At 47.0% G+C, this 14,707-nt stretch overlaps 10 non-coding genes across 10 annotated transcripts; all 10 read right to left on the bottom strand.

The window, feature by feature from the left end:
* Positions 1 to 1,072: 1,072 nt before the first annotated feature.
* Positions 1,073 to 1,263, bottom strand: LOC138653622 (U2 spliceosomal RNA). The gene has a single exon (XR_011315955.1). It is a non-coding gene; the product is annotated as a U2 spliceosomal RNA (small nuclear RNA).
* Positions 1,264 to 2,476: 1,213 nt separating this feature from the next.
* LOC138653621 (U2 spliceosomal RNA) lies at positions 2,477 to 2,667 on the bottom strand. Its single transcript, XR_011315954.1, has one exon. It is a non-coding gene; the product is annotated as a U2 spliceosomal RNA (small nuclear RNA).
* A 1,213-nt stretch (positions 2,668 to 3,880) lies between these two features.
* LOC138653620 (U2 spliceosomal RNA) lies at positions 3,881 to 4,071 on the bottom strand. Its single transcript, XR_011315953.1, has one exon. It is a non-coding gene; the product is annotated as a U2 spliceosomal RNA (small nuclear RNA).
* A 1,213-nt stretch (positions 4,072 to 5,284) lies between these two features.
* LOC138653619 (U2 spliceosomal RNA) lies at positions 5,285 to 5,475 on the bottom strand. Its single transcript, XR_011315952.1, has one exon. It is a non-coding gene; the product is annotated as a U2 spliceosomal RNA (small nuclear RNA).
* A 1,213-nt stretch (positions 5,476 to 6,688) lies between these two features.
* LOC138653618 (U2 spliceosomal RNA) lies at positions 6,689 to 6,879 on the bottom strand. The gene has a single exon (XR_011315951.1). It is a non-coding gene; the product is annotated as a U2 spliceosomal RNA (small nuclear RNA).
* A 1,213-nt stretch (positions 6,880 to 8,092) lies between these two features.
* On the bottom strand, positions 8,093 to 8,283 carry LOC138653641 (U2 spliceosomal RNA). The gene has a single exon (XR_011315973.1). It is a non-coding gene; the product is annotated as a U2 spliceosomal RNA (small nuclear RNA).
* Positions 8,284 to 9,496: 1,213 nt separating this feature from the next.
* Positions 9,497 to 9,687, bottom strand: LOC138653640 (U2 spliceosomal RNA). Its single transcript, XR_011315972.1, has one exon. It is a non-coding gene; the product is annotated as a U2 spliceosomal RNA (small nuclear RNA).
* Positions 9,688 to 10,900: 1,213 nt separating this feature from the next.
* Positions 10,901 to 11,091, bottom strand: LOC138653639 (U2 spliceosomal RNA). Its single transcript, XR_011315971.1, has one exon. It is a non-coding gene; the product is annotated as a U2 spliceosomal RNA (small nuclear RNA).
* Positions 11,092 to 12,304: 1,213 nt separating this feature from the next.
* On the bottom strand, positions 12,305 to 12,495 carry LOC138653629 (U2 spliceosomal RNA). The gene has a single exon (XR_011315961.1). It is a non-coding gene; the product is annotated as a U2 spliceosomal RNA (small nuclear RNA).
* A 1,213-nt stretch (positions 12,496 to 13,708) lies between these two features.
* Positions 13,709 to 13,899, bottom strand: LOC138653617 (U2 spliceosomal RNA). Its single transcript, XR_011315950.1, has one exon. It is a non-coding gene; the product is annotated as a U2 spliceosomal RNA (small nuclear RNA).
* Positions 13,900 to 14,707: the final 808 nt, after the last annotated feature.

Below are 14,707 nucleotides of genomic sequence, written 5' to 3'. Positions count from 1 at the left end.
GTGTGGGGGCGTGTGGGGGGTGTGTGGGGGTGTGTGGGGGTGTGTTCAATTTGGGCCCAACGCGTTTTTAAAAAATCTGCCTAACTCCGCCTAATCTGCATAACGCCGCCTGATCTGCATAACTCCGCCCATCTGAACACACCCTCCATCCCTTTGGCGCTCCAGAGTGCAACTATTAGTGCAAGTCTGCAAATTGCCCCTTTAAAAAAAAAAAAGACAATCCCCCTACCATGTGGTCTGCTGCTGTTCCAGCAGCAGACTGAAGACGGCGCCATTTTTCTCTGCCTTAGATAAGTCCAGAGCCCATTGTGACACGTGAGAGTTCCGGAGTCAATGGCTGAAGGCCCCATTGTGACAGCAGCAGCAGGTGAAGGTTCCGTGCATAGATTCTATCTACTGCAGGCGGGCAGGCAGCAGCAGCGCACCCAGTTGGTCAAAAGCATTAGAATACTACTCACACAGTACAAGACAAAATAGACAAGACTAGCACATTCAAGATCATCACAGACACCATTTTTCCTTCTTTATTGAAATACATATCATACACCACATAATTAAAAGTCAGTGGTCCACAAGAGGGAGCCAATGTTTTACAAAGGAATTTGTGCATGCGGTCACAAATGTAGTATGTATGGCCGAACTACTCGTAGGATACTTCAATTTAAACACTTCATGCTGACAGACAGCAGGCAGGCAGGCAGGCAGGCAGGCAGGCAGGCAGGCAGGCAGGCAGGCAGGCAGGGGCCTAATTTTGTAGATGGCACAATATATTAGCAACACTGTTACAAAGGCCTCATTCGGGCCTACATCTTAACACACCTGTTGCAACCAGCAAAGATTGCTTGATTGCTTGATTGATTGATTGCATATTGGATGCAATCCAATGCTGAACATGCACAGGTGAAAGCAAGGCACAGGAAATGTTGCAAACGGTCCAGTGAAACTGAGCAAATTGCTACATTTGCCACCTGAAACGTGCTTCTTTGACCCTGAAAAGAATTCTCAGAAAGTGTTAAATGACAACTTGCTGGGCTGATTTCAATTCAATCTGTTTTTGGAAACCGGATCAGAGAAGGGGTGCACTGTTCCCGGAGATACTGCAATAACGGGTCAATGCGTGGAGTGGACAGAGCAAGCTCCATTTCCAGCTCCCTGTTCTAAAAATCCATTTAATATATGGTCCCCAAATAGGGGACGTATCAGATATTAAACTGATAAGAACAGATACTACACTTGATCTTAGCCAAAAGGCCGAGAAGCGATAGCCTGAAATGGTTTGCCACTCCAGACGCCCCATGGCCCACAACCAGGACTCACTGTGGAGAGAGCCCAAAAGATGATTGCCCAGGGGAAGACATTTTTTTTCTAAACTCTGGATGCCTTCTCAAATGGCAGTTCTGGTGTGTGTGGGGGCGTGTGGGGGGTGTGTGGGGGTGTGTGGGGGTGTGTTCAATTTGGGCCCAACGCGTTTTTAAAAAATCTGCCTAACTCCGCCTAATCTGCATAACGCCGCCTGATCTGCATAACTCCGCCCATCTGAACACACCCTCCATCCCTTTGGCGCTCCAGAGTGCAACTATTAGTGCAAGTCTGCAAATTGCCCCTTTAAAAAAAAAAAAGACAATCCCCCTACCATGTGGTCTGCTGCTGTTCCAGCAGCAGACTGAAGACGGCGCCATTTTTCTCTGCCTTAGATAAGTCCAGAGCCCATTGTGACACGTGAGAGTTCCGGAGTCAATGGCTGAAGGCCCCATTGTGACAGCAGCAGCAGGTGAAGGTTCCGTGCATAGATTCTATCTACTGCAGGCGGGCAGGCAGCAGCAGCGCACCCAGTTGGTCAAAAGCATTAGAATACTACTCACACAGTACAAGACAAAATAGACAAGACTAGCACATTCAAGATCATCACAGACACCATTTTTCCTTCTTTATTGAAATACATATCATACACCACATAATTAAAAGTCAGTGGTCCACAAGAGGGAGCCAATGTTTTACAAAGGAATTTGTGCATGCGGTCACAAATGTAGTATGTATGGCCGAACTACTCGTAGGATACTTCAATTTAAACACTTCATGCTGACAGACAGCAGGCAGGCAGGCAGGCAGGCAGGCAGGCAGGCAGGCAGGCAGGCAGGCAGGCAGGGGCCTAATTTTGTAGATGGCACAATATATTAGCAACACTGTTACAAAGGCCTCATTCGGGCCTACATCTTAACACACCTGTTGCAACCAGCAAAGATTGCTTGATTGCTTGATTGATTGATTGCATATTGGATGCAATCCAATGCTGAACATGCACAGGTGAAAGCAAGGCACAGGAAATGTTGCAAACGGTCCAGTGAAACTGAGCAAATTGCTACATTTGCCACCTGAAACGTGCTTCTTTGACCCTGAAAAGAATTCTCAGAAAGTGTTAAATGACAACTTGCTGGGCTGATTTCAATTCAATCTGTTTTTGGAAACCGGATCAGAGAAGGGGTGCACTGTTCCCGGAGATACTGCAATAACGGGTCAATGCGTGGAGTGGACAGAGCAAGCTCCATTTCCAGCTCCCTGTTCTAAAAATCCATTTAATATATGGTCCCCAAATAGGGGACGTATCAGATATTAAACTGATAAGAACAGATACTACACTTGATCTTAGCCAAAAGGCCGAGAAGCGATAGCCTGAAATGGTTTGCCACTCCAGACGCCCCATGGCCCACAACCAGGACTCACTGTGGAGAGAGCCCAAAAGATGATTGCCCAGGGGAAGACATTTTTTTTCTAAACTCTGGATGCCTTCTCAAATGGCAGTTCTGGTGTGTGTGGGGGCGTGTGGGGGGTGTGTGGGGGTGTGTGGGGGTGTGTTCAATTTGGGCCCAACGCGTTTTTAAAAAATCTGCCTAACTCCGCCTAATCTGCATAACGCCGCCTGATCTGCATAACTCCGCCCATCTGAACACACCCTCCATCCCTTTGGCGCTCCAGAGTGCAACTATTAGTGCAAGTCTGCAAATTGCCCCTTTAAAAAAAAAAAAGACAATCCCCCTACCATGTGGTCTGCTGCTGTTCCAGCAGCAGACTGAAGACGGCGCCATTTTTCTCTGCCTTAGATAAGTCCAGAGCCCATTGTGACACGTGAGAGTTCCGGAGTCAATGGCTGAAGGCCCCATTGTGACAGCAGCAGCAGGTGAAGGTTCCGTGCATAGATTCTATCTACTGCAGGCGGGCAGGCAGCAGCAGCGCACCCAGTTGGTCAAAAGCATTAGAATACTACTCACACAGTACAAGACAAAATAGACAAGACTAGCACATTCAAGATCATCACAGACACCATTTTTCCTTCTTTATTGAAATACATATCATACACCACATAATTAAAAGTCAGTGGTCCACAAGAGGGAGCCAATGTTTTACAAAGGAATTTGTGCATGCGGTCACAAATGTAGTATGTATGGCCGAACTACTCGTAGGATACTTCAATTTAAACACTTCATGCTGACAGACAGCAGGCAGGCAGGCAGGCAGGCAGGCAGGCAGGCAGGCAGGCAGGCAGGCAGGCAGGGGCCTAATTTTGTAGATGGCACAATATATTAGCAACACTGTTACAAAGGCCTCATTCGGGCCTACATCTTAACACACCTGTTGCAACCAGCAAAGATTGCTTGATTGCTTGATTGATTGATTGCATATTGGATGCAATCCAATGCTGAACATGCACAGGTGAAAGCAAGGCACAGGAAATGTTGCAAACGGTCCAGTGAAACTGAGCAAATTGCTACATTTGCCACCTGAAACGTGCTTCTTTGACCCTGAAAAGAATTCTCAGAAAGTGTTAAATGACAACTTGCTGGGCTGATTTCAATTCAATCTGTTTTTGGAAACCGGATCAGAGAAGGGGTGCACTGTTCCCGGAGATACTGCAATAACGGGTCAATGCGTGGAGTGGACAGAGCAAGCTCCATTTCCAGCTCCCTGTTCTAAAAATCCATTTAATATATGGTCCCCAAATAGGGGACGTATCAGATATTAAACTGATAAGAACAGATACTACACTTGATCTTAGCCAAAAGGCCGAGAAGCGATAGCCTGAAATGGTTTGCCACTCCAGACGCCCCATGGCCCACAACCAGGACTCACTGTGGAGAGAGCCCAAAAGATGATTGCCCAGGGGAAGACATTTTTTTTCTAAACTCTGGATGCCTTCTCAAATGGCAGTTCTGGTGTGTGTGGGGGCGTGTGGGGGGTGTGTGGGGGTGTGTGGGGGTGTGTTCAATTTGGGCCCAACGCGTTTTTAAAAAATCTGCCTAACTCCGCCTAATCTGCATAACGCCGCCTGATCTGCATAACTCCGCCCATCTGAACACACCCTCCATCCCTTTGGCGCTCCAGAGTGCAACTATTAGTGCAAGTCTGCAAATTGCCCCTTTAAAAAAAAAAAAGACAATCCCCCTACCATGTGGTCTGCTGCTGTTCCAGCAGCAGACTGAAGACGGCGCCATTTTTCTCTGCCTTAGATAAGTCCAGAGCCCATTGTGACACGTGAGAGTTCCGGAGTCAATGGCTGAAGGCCCCATTGTGACAGCAGCAGCAGGTGAAGGTTCCGTGCATAGATTCTATCTACTGCAGGCGGGCAGGCAGCAGCAGCGCACCCAGTTGGTCAAAAGCATTAGAATACTACTCACACAGTACAAGACAAAATAGACAAGACTAGCACATTCAAGATCATCACAGACACCATTTTTCCTTCTTTATTGAAATACATATCATACACCACATAATTAAAAGTCAGTGGTCCACAAGAGGGAGCCAATGTTTTACAAAGGAATTTGTGCATGCGGTCACAAATGTAGTATGTATGGCCGAACTACTCGTAGGATACTTCAATTTAAACACTTCATGCTGACAGACAGCAGGCAGGCAGGCAGGCAGGCAGGCAGGCAGGCAGGCAGGCAGGCAGGCAGGCAGGGGCCTAATTTTGTAGATGGCACAATATATTAGCAACACTGTTACAAAGGCCTCATTCGGGCCTACATCTTAACACACCTGTTGCAACCAGCAAAGATTGCTTGATTGCTTGATTGATTGATTGCATATTGGATGCAATCCAATGCTGAACATGCACAGGTGAAAGCAAGGCACAGGAAATGTTGCAAACGGTCCAGTGAAACTGAGCAAATTGCTACATTTGCCACCTGAAACGTGCTTCTTTGACCCTGAAAAGAATTCTCAGAAAGTGTTAAATGACAACTTGCTGGGCTGATTTCAATTCAATCTGTTTTTGGAAACCGGATCAGAGAAGGGGTGCACTGTTCCCGGAGATACTGCAATAACGGGTCAATGCGTGGAGTGGACAGAGCAAGCTCCATTTCCAGCTCCCTGTTCTAAAAATCCATTTAATATATGGTCCCCAAATAGGGGACGTATCAGATATTAAACTGATAAGAACAGATACTACACTTGATCTTAGCCAAAAGGCCGAGAAGCGATAGCCTGAAATGGTTTGCCACTCCAGACGCCCCATGGCCCACAACCAGGACTCACTGTGGAGAGAGCCCAAAAGATGATTGCCCAGGGGAAGACATTTTTTTTCTAAACTCTGGATGCCTTCTCAAATGGCAGTTCTGGTGTGTGTGGGGGCGTGTGGGGGGTGTGTGGGGGTGTGTGGGGGTGTGTTCAATTTGGGCCCAACGCGTTTTTAAAAAATCTGCCTAACTCCGCCTAATCTGCATAACGCCGCCTGATCTGCATAACTCCGCCCATCTGAACACACCCTCCATCCCTTTGGCGCTCCAGAGTGCAACTATTAGTGCAAGTCTGCAAATTGCCCCTTTAAAAAAAAAAAAGACAATCCCCCTACCATGTGGTCTGCTGCTGTTCCAGCAGCAGACTGAAGACGGCGCCATTTTTCTCTGCCTTAGATAAGTCCAGAGCCCATTGTGACACGTGAGAGTTCCGGAGTCAATGGCTGAAGGCCCCATTGTGACAGCAGCAGCAGGTGAAGGTTCCGTGCATAGATTCTATCTACTGCAGGCGGGCAGGCAGCAGCAGCGCACCCAGTTGGTCAAAAGCATTAGAATACTACTCACACAGTACAAGACAAAATAGACAAGACTAGCACATTCAAGATCATCACAGACACCATTTTTCCTTCTTTATTGAAATACATATCATACACCACATAATTAAAAGTCAGTGGTCCACAAGAGGGAGCCAATGTTTTACAAAGGAATTTGTGCATGCGGTCACAAATGTAGTATGTATGGCCGAACTACTCGTAGGATACTTCAATTTAAACACTTCATGCTGACAGACAGCAGGCAGGCAGGCAGGCAGGCAGGCAGGCAGGCAGGCAGGCAGGCAGGCAGGCAGGGGCCTAATTTTGTAGATGGCACAATATATTAGCAACACTGTTACAAAGGCCTCATTCGGGCCTACATCTTAACACACCTGTTGCAACCAGCAAAGATTGCTTGATTGCTTGATTGATTGATTGCATATTGGATGCAATCCAATGCTGAACATGCACAGGTGAAAGCAAGGCACAGGAAATGTTGCAAACGGTCCAGTGAAACTGAGCAAATTGCTACATTTGCCACCTGAAACGTGCTTCTTTGACCCTGAAAAGAATTCTCAGAAAGTGTTAAATGACAACTTGCTGGGCTGATTTCAATTCAATCTGTTTTTGGAAACCGGATCAGAGAAGGGGTGCACTGTTCCCGGAGATACTGCAATAACGGGTCAATGCGTGGAGTGGACAGAGCAAGCTCCATTTCCAGCTCCCTGTTCTAAAAATCCATTTAATATATGGTCCCCAAATAGGGGACGTATCAGATATTAAACTGATAAGAACAGATACTACACTTGATCTTAGCCAAAAGGCCGAGAAGCGATAGCCTGAAATGGTTTGCCACTCCAGACGCCCCATGGCCCACAACCAGGACTCACTGTGGAGAGAGCCCAAAAGATGATTGCCCAGGGGAAGACATTTTTTTTCTAAACTCTGGATGCCTTCTCAAATGGCAGTTCTGGTGTGTGTGGGGGCGTGTGGGGGGTGTGTGGGGGTGTGTGGGGGTGTGTTCAATTTGGGCCCAACGCGTTTTTAAAAAATCTGCCTAACTCCGCCTAATCTGCATAACGCCGCCTGATCTGCATAACTCCGCCCATCTGAACACACCCTCCATCCCTTTGGCGCTCCAGAGTGCAACTATTAGTGCAAGTCTGCAAATTGCCCCTTTAAAAAAAAAAAAGACAATCCCCCTACCATGTGGTCTGCTGCTGTTCCAGCAGCAGACTGAAGACGGCGCCATTTTTCTCTGCCTTAGATAAGTCCAGAGCCCATTGTGACACGTGAGAGTTCCGGAGTCAATGGCTGAAGGCCCCATTGTGACAGCAGCAGCAGGTGAAGGTTCCGTGCATAGATTCTATCTACTGCAGGCGGGCAGGCAGCAGCAGCGCACCCAGTTGGTCAAAAGCATTAGAATACTACTCACACAGTACAAGACAAAATAGACAAGACTAGCACATTCAAGATCATCACAGACACCATTTTTCCTTCTTTATTGAAATACATATCATACACCACATAATTAAAAGTCAGTGGTCCACAAGAGGGAGCCAATGTTTTACAAAGGAATTTGTGCATGCGGTCACAAATGTAGTATGTATGGCCGAACTACTCGTAGGATACTTCAATTTAAACACTTCATGCTGACAGACAGCAGGCAGGCAGGCAGGCAGGCAGGCAGGCAGGCAGGCAGGCAGGCAGGCAGGCAGGGGCCTAATTTTGTAGATGGCACAATATATTAGCAACACTGTTACAAAGGCCTCATTCGGGCCTACATCTTAACACACCTGTTGCAACCAGCAAAGATTGCTTGATTGCTTGATTGATTGATTGCATATTGGATGCAATCCAATGCTGAACATGCACAGGTGAAAGCAAGGCACAGGAAATGTTGCAAACGGTCCAGTGAAACTGAGCAAATTGCTACATTTGCCACCTGAAACGTGCTTCTTTGACCCTGAAAAGAATTCTCAGAAAGTGTTAAATGACAACTTGCTGGGCTGATTTCAATTCAATCTGTTTTTGGAAACCGGATCAGAGAAGGGGTGCACTGTTCCCGGAGATACTGCAATAACGGGTCAATGCGTGGAGTGGACAGAGCAAGCTCCATTTCCAGCTCCCTGTTCTAAAAATCCATTTAATATATGGTCCCCAAATAGGGGACGTATCAGATATTAAACTGATAAGAACAGATACTACACTTGATCTTAGCCAAAAGGCCGAGAAGCGATAGCCTGAAATGGTTTGCCACTCCAGACGCCCCATGGCCCACAACCAGGACTCACTGTGGAGAGAGCCCAAAAGATGATTGCCCAGGGGAAGACATTTTTTTTCTAAACTCTGGATGCCTTCTCAAATGGCAGTTCTGGTGTGTGTGGGGGCGTGTGGGGGGTGTGTGGGGGTGTGTGGGGGTGTGTTCAATTTGGGCCCAACGCGTTTTTAAAAAATCTGCCTAACTCCGCCTAATCTGCATAACGCCGCCTGATCTGCATAACTCCGCCCATCTGAACACACCCTCCATCCCTTTGGCGCTCCAGAGTGCAACTATTAGTGCAAGTCTGCAAATTGCCCCTTTAAAAAAAAAAAAGACAATCCCCCTACCATGTGGTCTGCTGCTGTTCCAGCAGCAGACTGAAGACGGCGCCATTTTTCTCTGCCTTAGATAAGTCCAGAGCCCATTGTGACACGTGAGAGTTCCGGAGTCAATGGCTGAAGGCCCCATTGTGACAGCAGCAGCAGGTGAAGGTTCCGTGCATAGATTCTATCTACTGCAGGCGGGCAGGCAGCAGCAGCGCACCCAGTTGGTCAAAAGCATTAGAATACTACTCACACAGTACAAGACAAAATAGACAAGACTAGCACATTCAAGATCATCACAGACACCATTTTTCCTTCTTTATTGAAATACATATCATACACCACATAATTAAAAGTCAGTGGTCCACAAGAGGGAGCCAATGTTTTACAAAGGAATTTGTGCATGCGGTCACAAATGTAGTATGTATGGCCGAACTACTCGTAGGATACTTCAATTTAAACACTTCATGCTGACAGACAGCAGGCAGGCAGGCAGGCAGGCAGGCAGGCAGGCAGGCAGGCAGGCAGGCAGGCAGGGGCCTAATTTTGTAGATGGCACAATATATTAGCAACACTGTTACAAAGGCCTCATTCGGGCCTACATCTTAACACACCTGTTGCAACCAGCAAAGATTGCTTGATTGCTTGATTGATTGATTGCATATTGGATGCAATCCAATGCTGAACATGCACAGGTGAAAGCAAGGCACAGGAAATGTTGCAAACGGTCCAGTGAAACTGAGCAAATTGCTACATTTGCCACCTGAAACGTGCTTCTTTGACCCTGAAAAGAATTCTCAGAAAGTGTTAAATGACAACTTGCTGGGCTGATTTCAATTCAATCTGTTTTTGGAAACCGGATCAGAGAAGGGGTGCACTGTTCCCGGAGATACTGCAATAACGGGTCAATGCGTGGAGTGGACAGAGCAAGCTCCATTTCCAGCTCCCTGTTCTAAAAATCCATTTAATATATGGTCCCCAAATAGGGGACGTATCAGATATTAAACTGATAAGAACAGATACTACACTTGATCTTAGCCAAAAGGCCGAGAAGCGATAGCCTGAAATGGTTTGCCACTCCAGACGCCCCATGGCCCACAACCAGGACTCACTGTGGAGAGAGCCCAAAAGATGATTGCCCAGGGGAAGACATTTTTTTTCTAAACTCTGGATGCCTTCTCAAATGGCAGTTCTGGTGTGTGTGGGGGCGTGTGGGGGGTGTGTGGGGGTGTGTGGGGGTGTGTTCAATTTGGGCCCAACGCGTTTTTAAAAAATCTGCCTAACTCCGCCTAATCTGCATAACGCCGCCTGATCTGCATAACTCCGCCCATCTGAACACACCCTCCATCCCTTTGGCGCTCCAGAGTGCAACTATTAGTGCAAGTCTGCAAATTGCCCCTTTAAAAAAAAAAAAGACAATCCCCCTACCATGTGGTCTGCTGCTGTTCCAGCAGCAGACTGAAGACGGCGCCATTTTTCTCTGCCTTAGATAAGTCCAGAGCCCATTGTGACACGTGAGAGTTCCGGAGTCAATGGCTGAAGGCCCCATTGTGACAGCAGCAGCAGGTGAAGGTTCCGTGCATAGATTCTATCTACTGCAGGCGGGCAGGCAGCAGCAGCGCACCCAGTTGGTCAAAAGCATTAGAATACTACTCACACAGTACAAGACAAAATAGACAAGACTAGCACATTCAAGATCATCACAGACACCATTTTTCCTTCTTTATTGAAATACATATCATACACCACATAATTAAAAGTCAGTGGTCCACAAGAGGGAGCCAATGTTTTACAAAGGAATTTGTGCATGCGGTCACAAATGTAGTATGTATGGCCGAACTACTCGTAGGATACTTCAATTTAAACACTTCATGCTGACAGACAGCAGGCAGGCAGGCAGGCAGGCAGGCAGGCAGGCAGGCAGGCAGGCAGGCAGGCAGGGGCCTAATTTTGTAGATGGCACAATATATTAGCAACACTGTTACAAAGGCCTCATTCGGGCCTACATCTTAACACACCTGTTGCAACCAGCAAAGATTGCTTGATTGCTTGATTGATTGATTGCATATTGGATGCAATCCAATGCTGAACATGCACAGGTGAAAGCAAGGCACAGGAAATGTTGCAAACGGTCCAGTGAAACTGAGCAAATTGCTACATTTGCCACCTGAAACGTGCTTCTTTGACCCTGAAAAGAATTCTCAGAAAGTGTTAAATGACAACTTGCTGGGCTGATTTCAATTCAATCTGTTTTTGGAAACCGGATCAGAGAAGGGGTGCACTGTTCCCGGAGATACTGCAATAACGGGTCAATGCGTGGAGTGGACAGAGCAAGCTCCATTTCCAGCTCCCTGTTCTAAAAATCCATTTAATATATGGTCCCCAAATAGGGGACGTATCAGATATTAAACTGATAAGAACAGATACTACACTTGATCTTAGCCAAAAGGCCGAGAAGCGATAGCCTGAAATGGTTTGCCACTCCAGACGCCCCATGGCCCACAACCAGGACTCACTGTGGAGAGAGCCCAAAAGATGATTGCCCAGGGGAAGACATTTTTTTTCTAAACTCTGGATGCCTTCTCAAATGGCAGTTCTGGTGTGTGTGGGGGCGTGTGGGGGGTGTGTGGGGGTGTGTGGGGGTGTGTTCAATTTGGGCCCAACGCGTTTTTAAAAAATCTGCCTAACTCCGCCTAATCTGCATAACGCCGCCTGATCTGCATAACTCCGCCCATCTGAACACACCCTCCATCCCTTTGGCGCTCCAGAGTGCAACTATTAGTGCAAGTCTGCAAATTGCCCCTTTAAAAAAAAAAAAGACAATCCCCCTACCATGTGGTCTGCTGCTGTTCCAGCAGCAGACTGAAGACGGCGCCATTTTTCTCTGCCTTAGATAAGTCCAGAGCCCATTGTGACACGTGAGAGTTCCGGAGTCAATGGCTGAAGGCCCCATTGTGACAGCAGCAGCAGGTGAAGGTTCCGTGCATAGATTCTATCTACTGCAGGCGGGCAGGCAGCAGCAGCGCACCCAGTTGGTCAAAAGCATTAGAATACTACTCACACAGTACAAGACAAAATAGACAAGACTAGCACATTCAAGATCATCACAGACACCATTTTTCCTTCTTTATTGAAATACATATCATACACCACATAATTAAAAGTCAGTGGTCCACAAGAGGGAGCCAATGTTTTACAAAGGAATTTGTGCATGCGGTCACAAATGTAGTATGTATGGCCGAACTACTCGTAGGATACTTCAATTTAAACACTTCATGCTGACAGACAGCAGGCAGGCAGGCAGGCAGGCAGGCAGGCAGGCAGGCAGGCAGGCAGGCAGGCAGGGGCCTAATTTTGTAGATGGCACAATATATTAGCAACACTGTTACAAAGGCCTCATTCGGGCCTACATCTTAACACACCTGTTGCAACCAGCAAAGATTGCTTGATTGCTTGATTGATTGATTGCATATTGGATGCAATCCAATGCTGAACATGCACAGGTGAAAGCAAGGCACAGGAAATGTTGCAAACGGTCCAGTGAAACTGAGCAAATTGCTACATTTGCCACCTGAAACGTGCTTCTTTGACCCTGAAAAGAATTCTCAGAAAGTGTTAAATGACAACTTGCTGGGCTGATTTCAATTCAATCTGTTTTTGGAAACCGGATCAGAGAAGGGGTGCACTGTTCCCGGAGATACTGCAATAACGGGTCAATGCGTGGAGTGGACAGAGCAAGCTCCATTTCCAGCTCCCTGTTCTAAAAATCCATTTAATATATGGTCCCCAAATAGGGGACGTATCAGATATTAAACTGATAAGAACAGATACTACACTTGATCTTAGCCAAAAGGCCGAGAAGCGATAGCCTGAAATGGTTTGCCACTCCAGACGCCCCATGGCCCACAACCAGGACTCACTGTGGAGAGAGCCCAAAAGATGATTGCCCAGGGGAAGACATTTTTTTTCTAAACTCTGGATGCCTTCTCAAATGGCAGTTCTGGTGTGTGTGGGGGCGTGTGGGGGGTGTGTGGGGGTGTGTGGGGGTGTGTTCAATTTGGGCCCAACGCGTTTTTAAAAAATCTGCCTAACTCCGCCTAATCTGCATAACGCCGCCTGATCTGCATAACTCCGCCCATCTGAACACACCCTCCATCCCTTTGGCGCTCCAGAGTGCAACTATTAGTGCAAGTCTGCAAATTGCCCCTTTAAAAAAAAAAAAGACAATCCCCCTACCATGTGGTCTGCTGCTGTTCCAGCAGCAGACTGAAGACGGCGCCATTTTTCTCTGCCTTAGATAAGTCCAGAGCCCATTGTGACACGTGAGAGTTCCGGAGTCAATGGCTGAAGGCCCCATTGTGACAGCAGCAGCAGGTGAAGGTTCCGTGCATAGATTCTATCTACTGCAGGCGGGCAGGCAGCAGCAGCGCACCCAGTTGGTCAAAAGCATTAGAATACTACTCACACAGTACAAGACAAAATAGACAAGACTAGCACATTCAAGATCATCACAGACACCATTTTTCCTTCTTTATTGAAATACATATCATACACCACATAATTAAAAGTCAGTGGTCCACAAGAGGGAGCCAATGTTTTACAAAGGAATTTGTGCATGCGGTCACAAATGTAGTATGTATGGCCGAACTACTCGTAGGATACTTCAATTTAAACACTTCATGCTGACAGACAGCAGGCAGGCAGGCAGGCAGGCAGGCAGGCAGGCAGGCAGGCAGGCAGGCAGGCAGGGGCCTAATTTTGTAGATGGCACAATATATTAGCAACACTGTTACAAAGGCCTCATTCGGGCCTACATCTTAACACACCTGTTGCAACCAGCAAAGATTGCTTGATTGCTTGATTGATTGATTGCATATTGGATGCAATCCAATGCTGAACATGCACAGGTGAAAGCAAGGCACAGGAAATGTTGCAAACGGTCCAGTGAAACTGAGCAAATTGCTACATTTGCCACCTGAAACGTGCTTCTTTGACCCTGAAAAGAATTCTCAGAAAGTGTTAAATGACAACTTGCTGGGCTGATTTCAATTCAATCTGTTTTTGGAAACCGGATCAGAGAAGGGGTGCACTGTTCCCGGAGATACTGCAATAACGGGTCAATGCGTGGAGTGGACAGAGCAAGCTCCATTTCCAGCTCCCTGTTCTAAAAATCCATTTAATATATGGTCCCCAAATAGGGGACGTATCAGATATTAAACTGATAAGAACAGATACTACACTTGATCTTAGCCAAAAGGCCGAGAAGCGATAGCCTGAAATGGTTTGCCACTCCAGACGCCCCATGGCCCACAACCAGGACTCACTGTGGAGAGAGCCCAAAAGATGATTGCCCAGGGGAAGACATTTTTTTTCTAAACTCTGGATGCCTTCTCAAATGGCAGTTCTGGTGTGTGTGGGGGCGTGTGGGGGGTGTGTGGGGGTGTGTGGGGGTGTGTTCAATTTGGGCCCAACGCGTTTTTAAAAAATCTGCCTAACTCCGCCTAATCTGCATAACGCCGCCTGATCTGCATAACTCCGCCCATCTGAACACACCCTCCATCCCTTTGGCGCTCCAGAGTGCAACTATTAGTGCAAGTCTGCAAATTGCCCCTTTAAAAAAAAAAAAGACAATCCCCCTACCATGTGGTCTGCTGCTGTTCCAGCAGCAGACTGAAGACGGCGCCATTTTTCTCTGCCTTAGATAAGTCCAGAGCCCATTGTGACACGTGAGAGTTCCGGAGTCAATGGCTGAAGGCCCCATTGTGACAGCAGCAGCAGGTGAAGGTTCCGTGCATAGATTCTATCTACTGCAGGCGGGCAGGCAGCAGCAGCGCACCCAGTTGGTCAAAAGCATTAGAATACTACTCACACAGTACAAGACAAAATAGACAAGACTAGCACATTCAAGATCATCACAGACACCATTTTTCCTTCTTTATTGAAATACATATCATACACCACATAATTAAAAGTCAGTGGTCCACAAGAGGGAGCCAATGTTTTACAAAGGAATTTGTGCATGCGGTCACAAATGTAGTATGTATGGCCGAACTACTCGTAGGATACTTCAATTTAAAC

Source organism: Ranitomeya imitator, unplaced genomic scaffold (genome assembly GCF_032444005.1).
Source record: "Ranitomeya imitator isolate aRanImi1 unplaced genomic scaffold, aRanImi1.pri SCAFFOLD_1149, whole genome shotgun sequence".
NCBI classification, from domain to species: Eukaryota; Metazoa; Chordata; class Amphibia; order Anura; family Dendrobatidae; genus Ranitomeya; species Ranitomeya imitator.
This window is presented reverse-complemented; position numbering and strand designations above follow the sequence as displayed.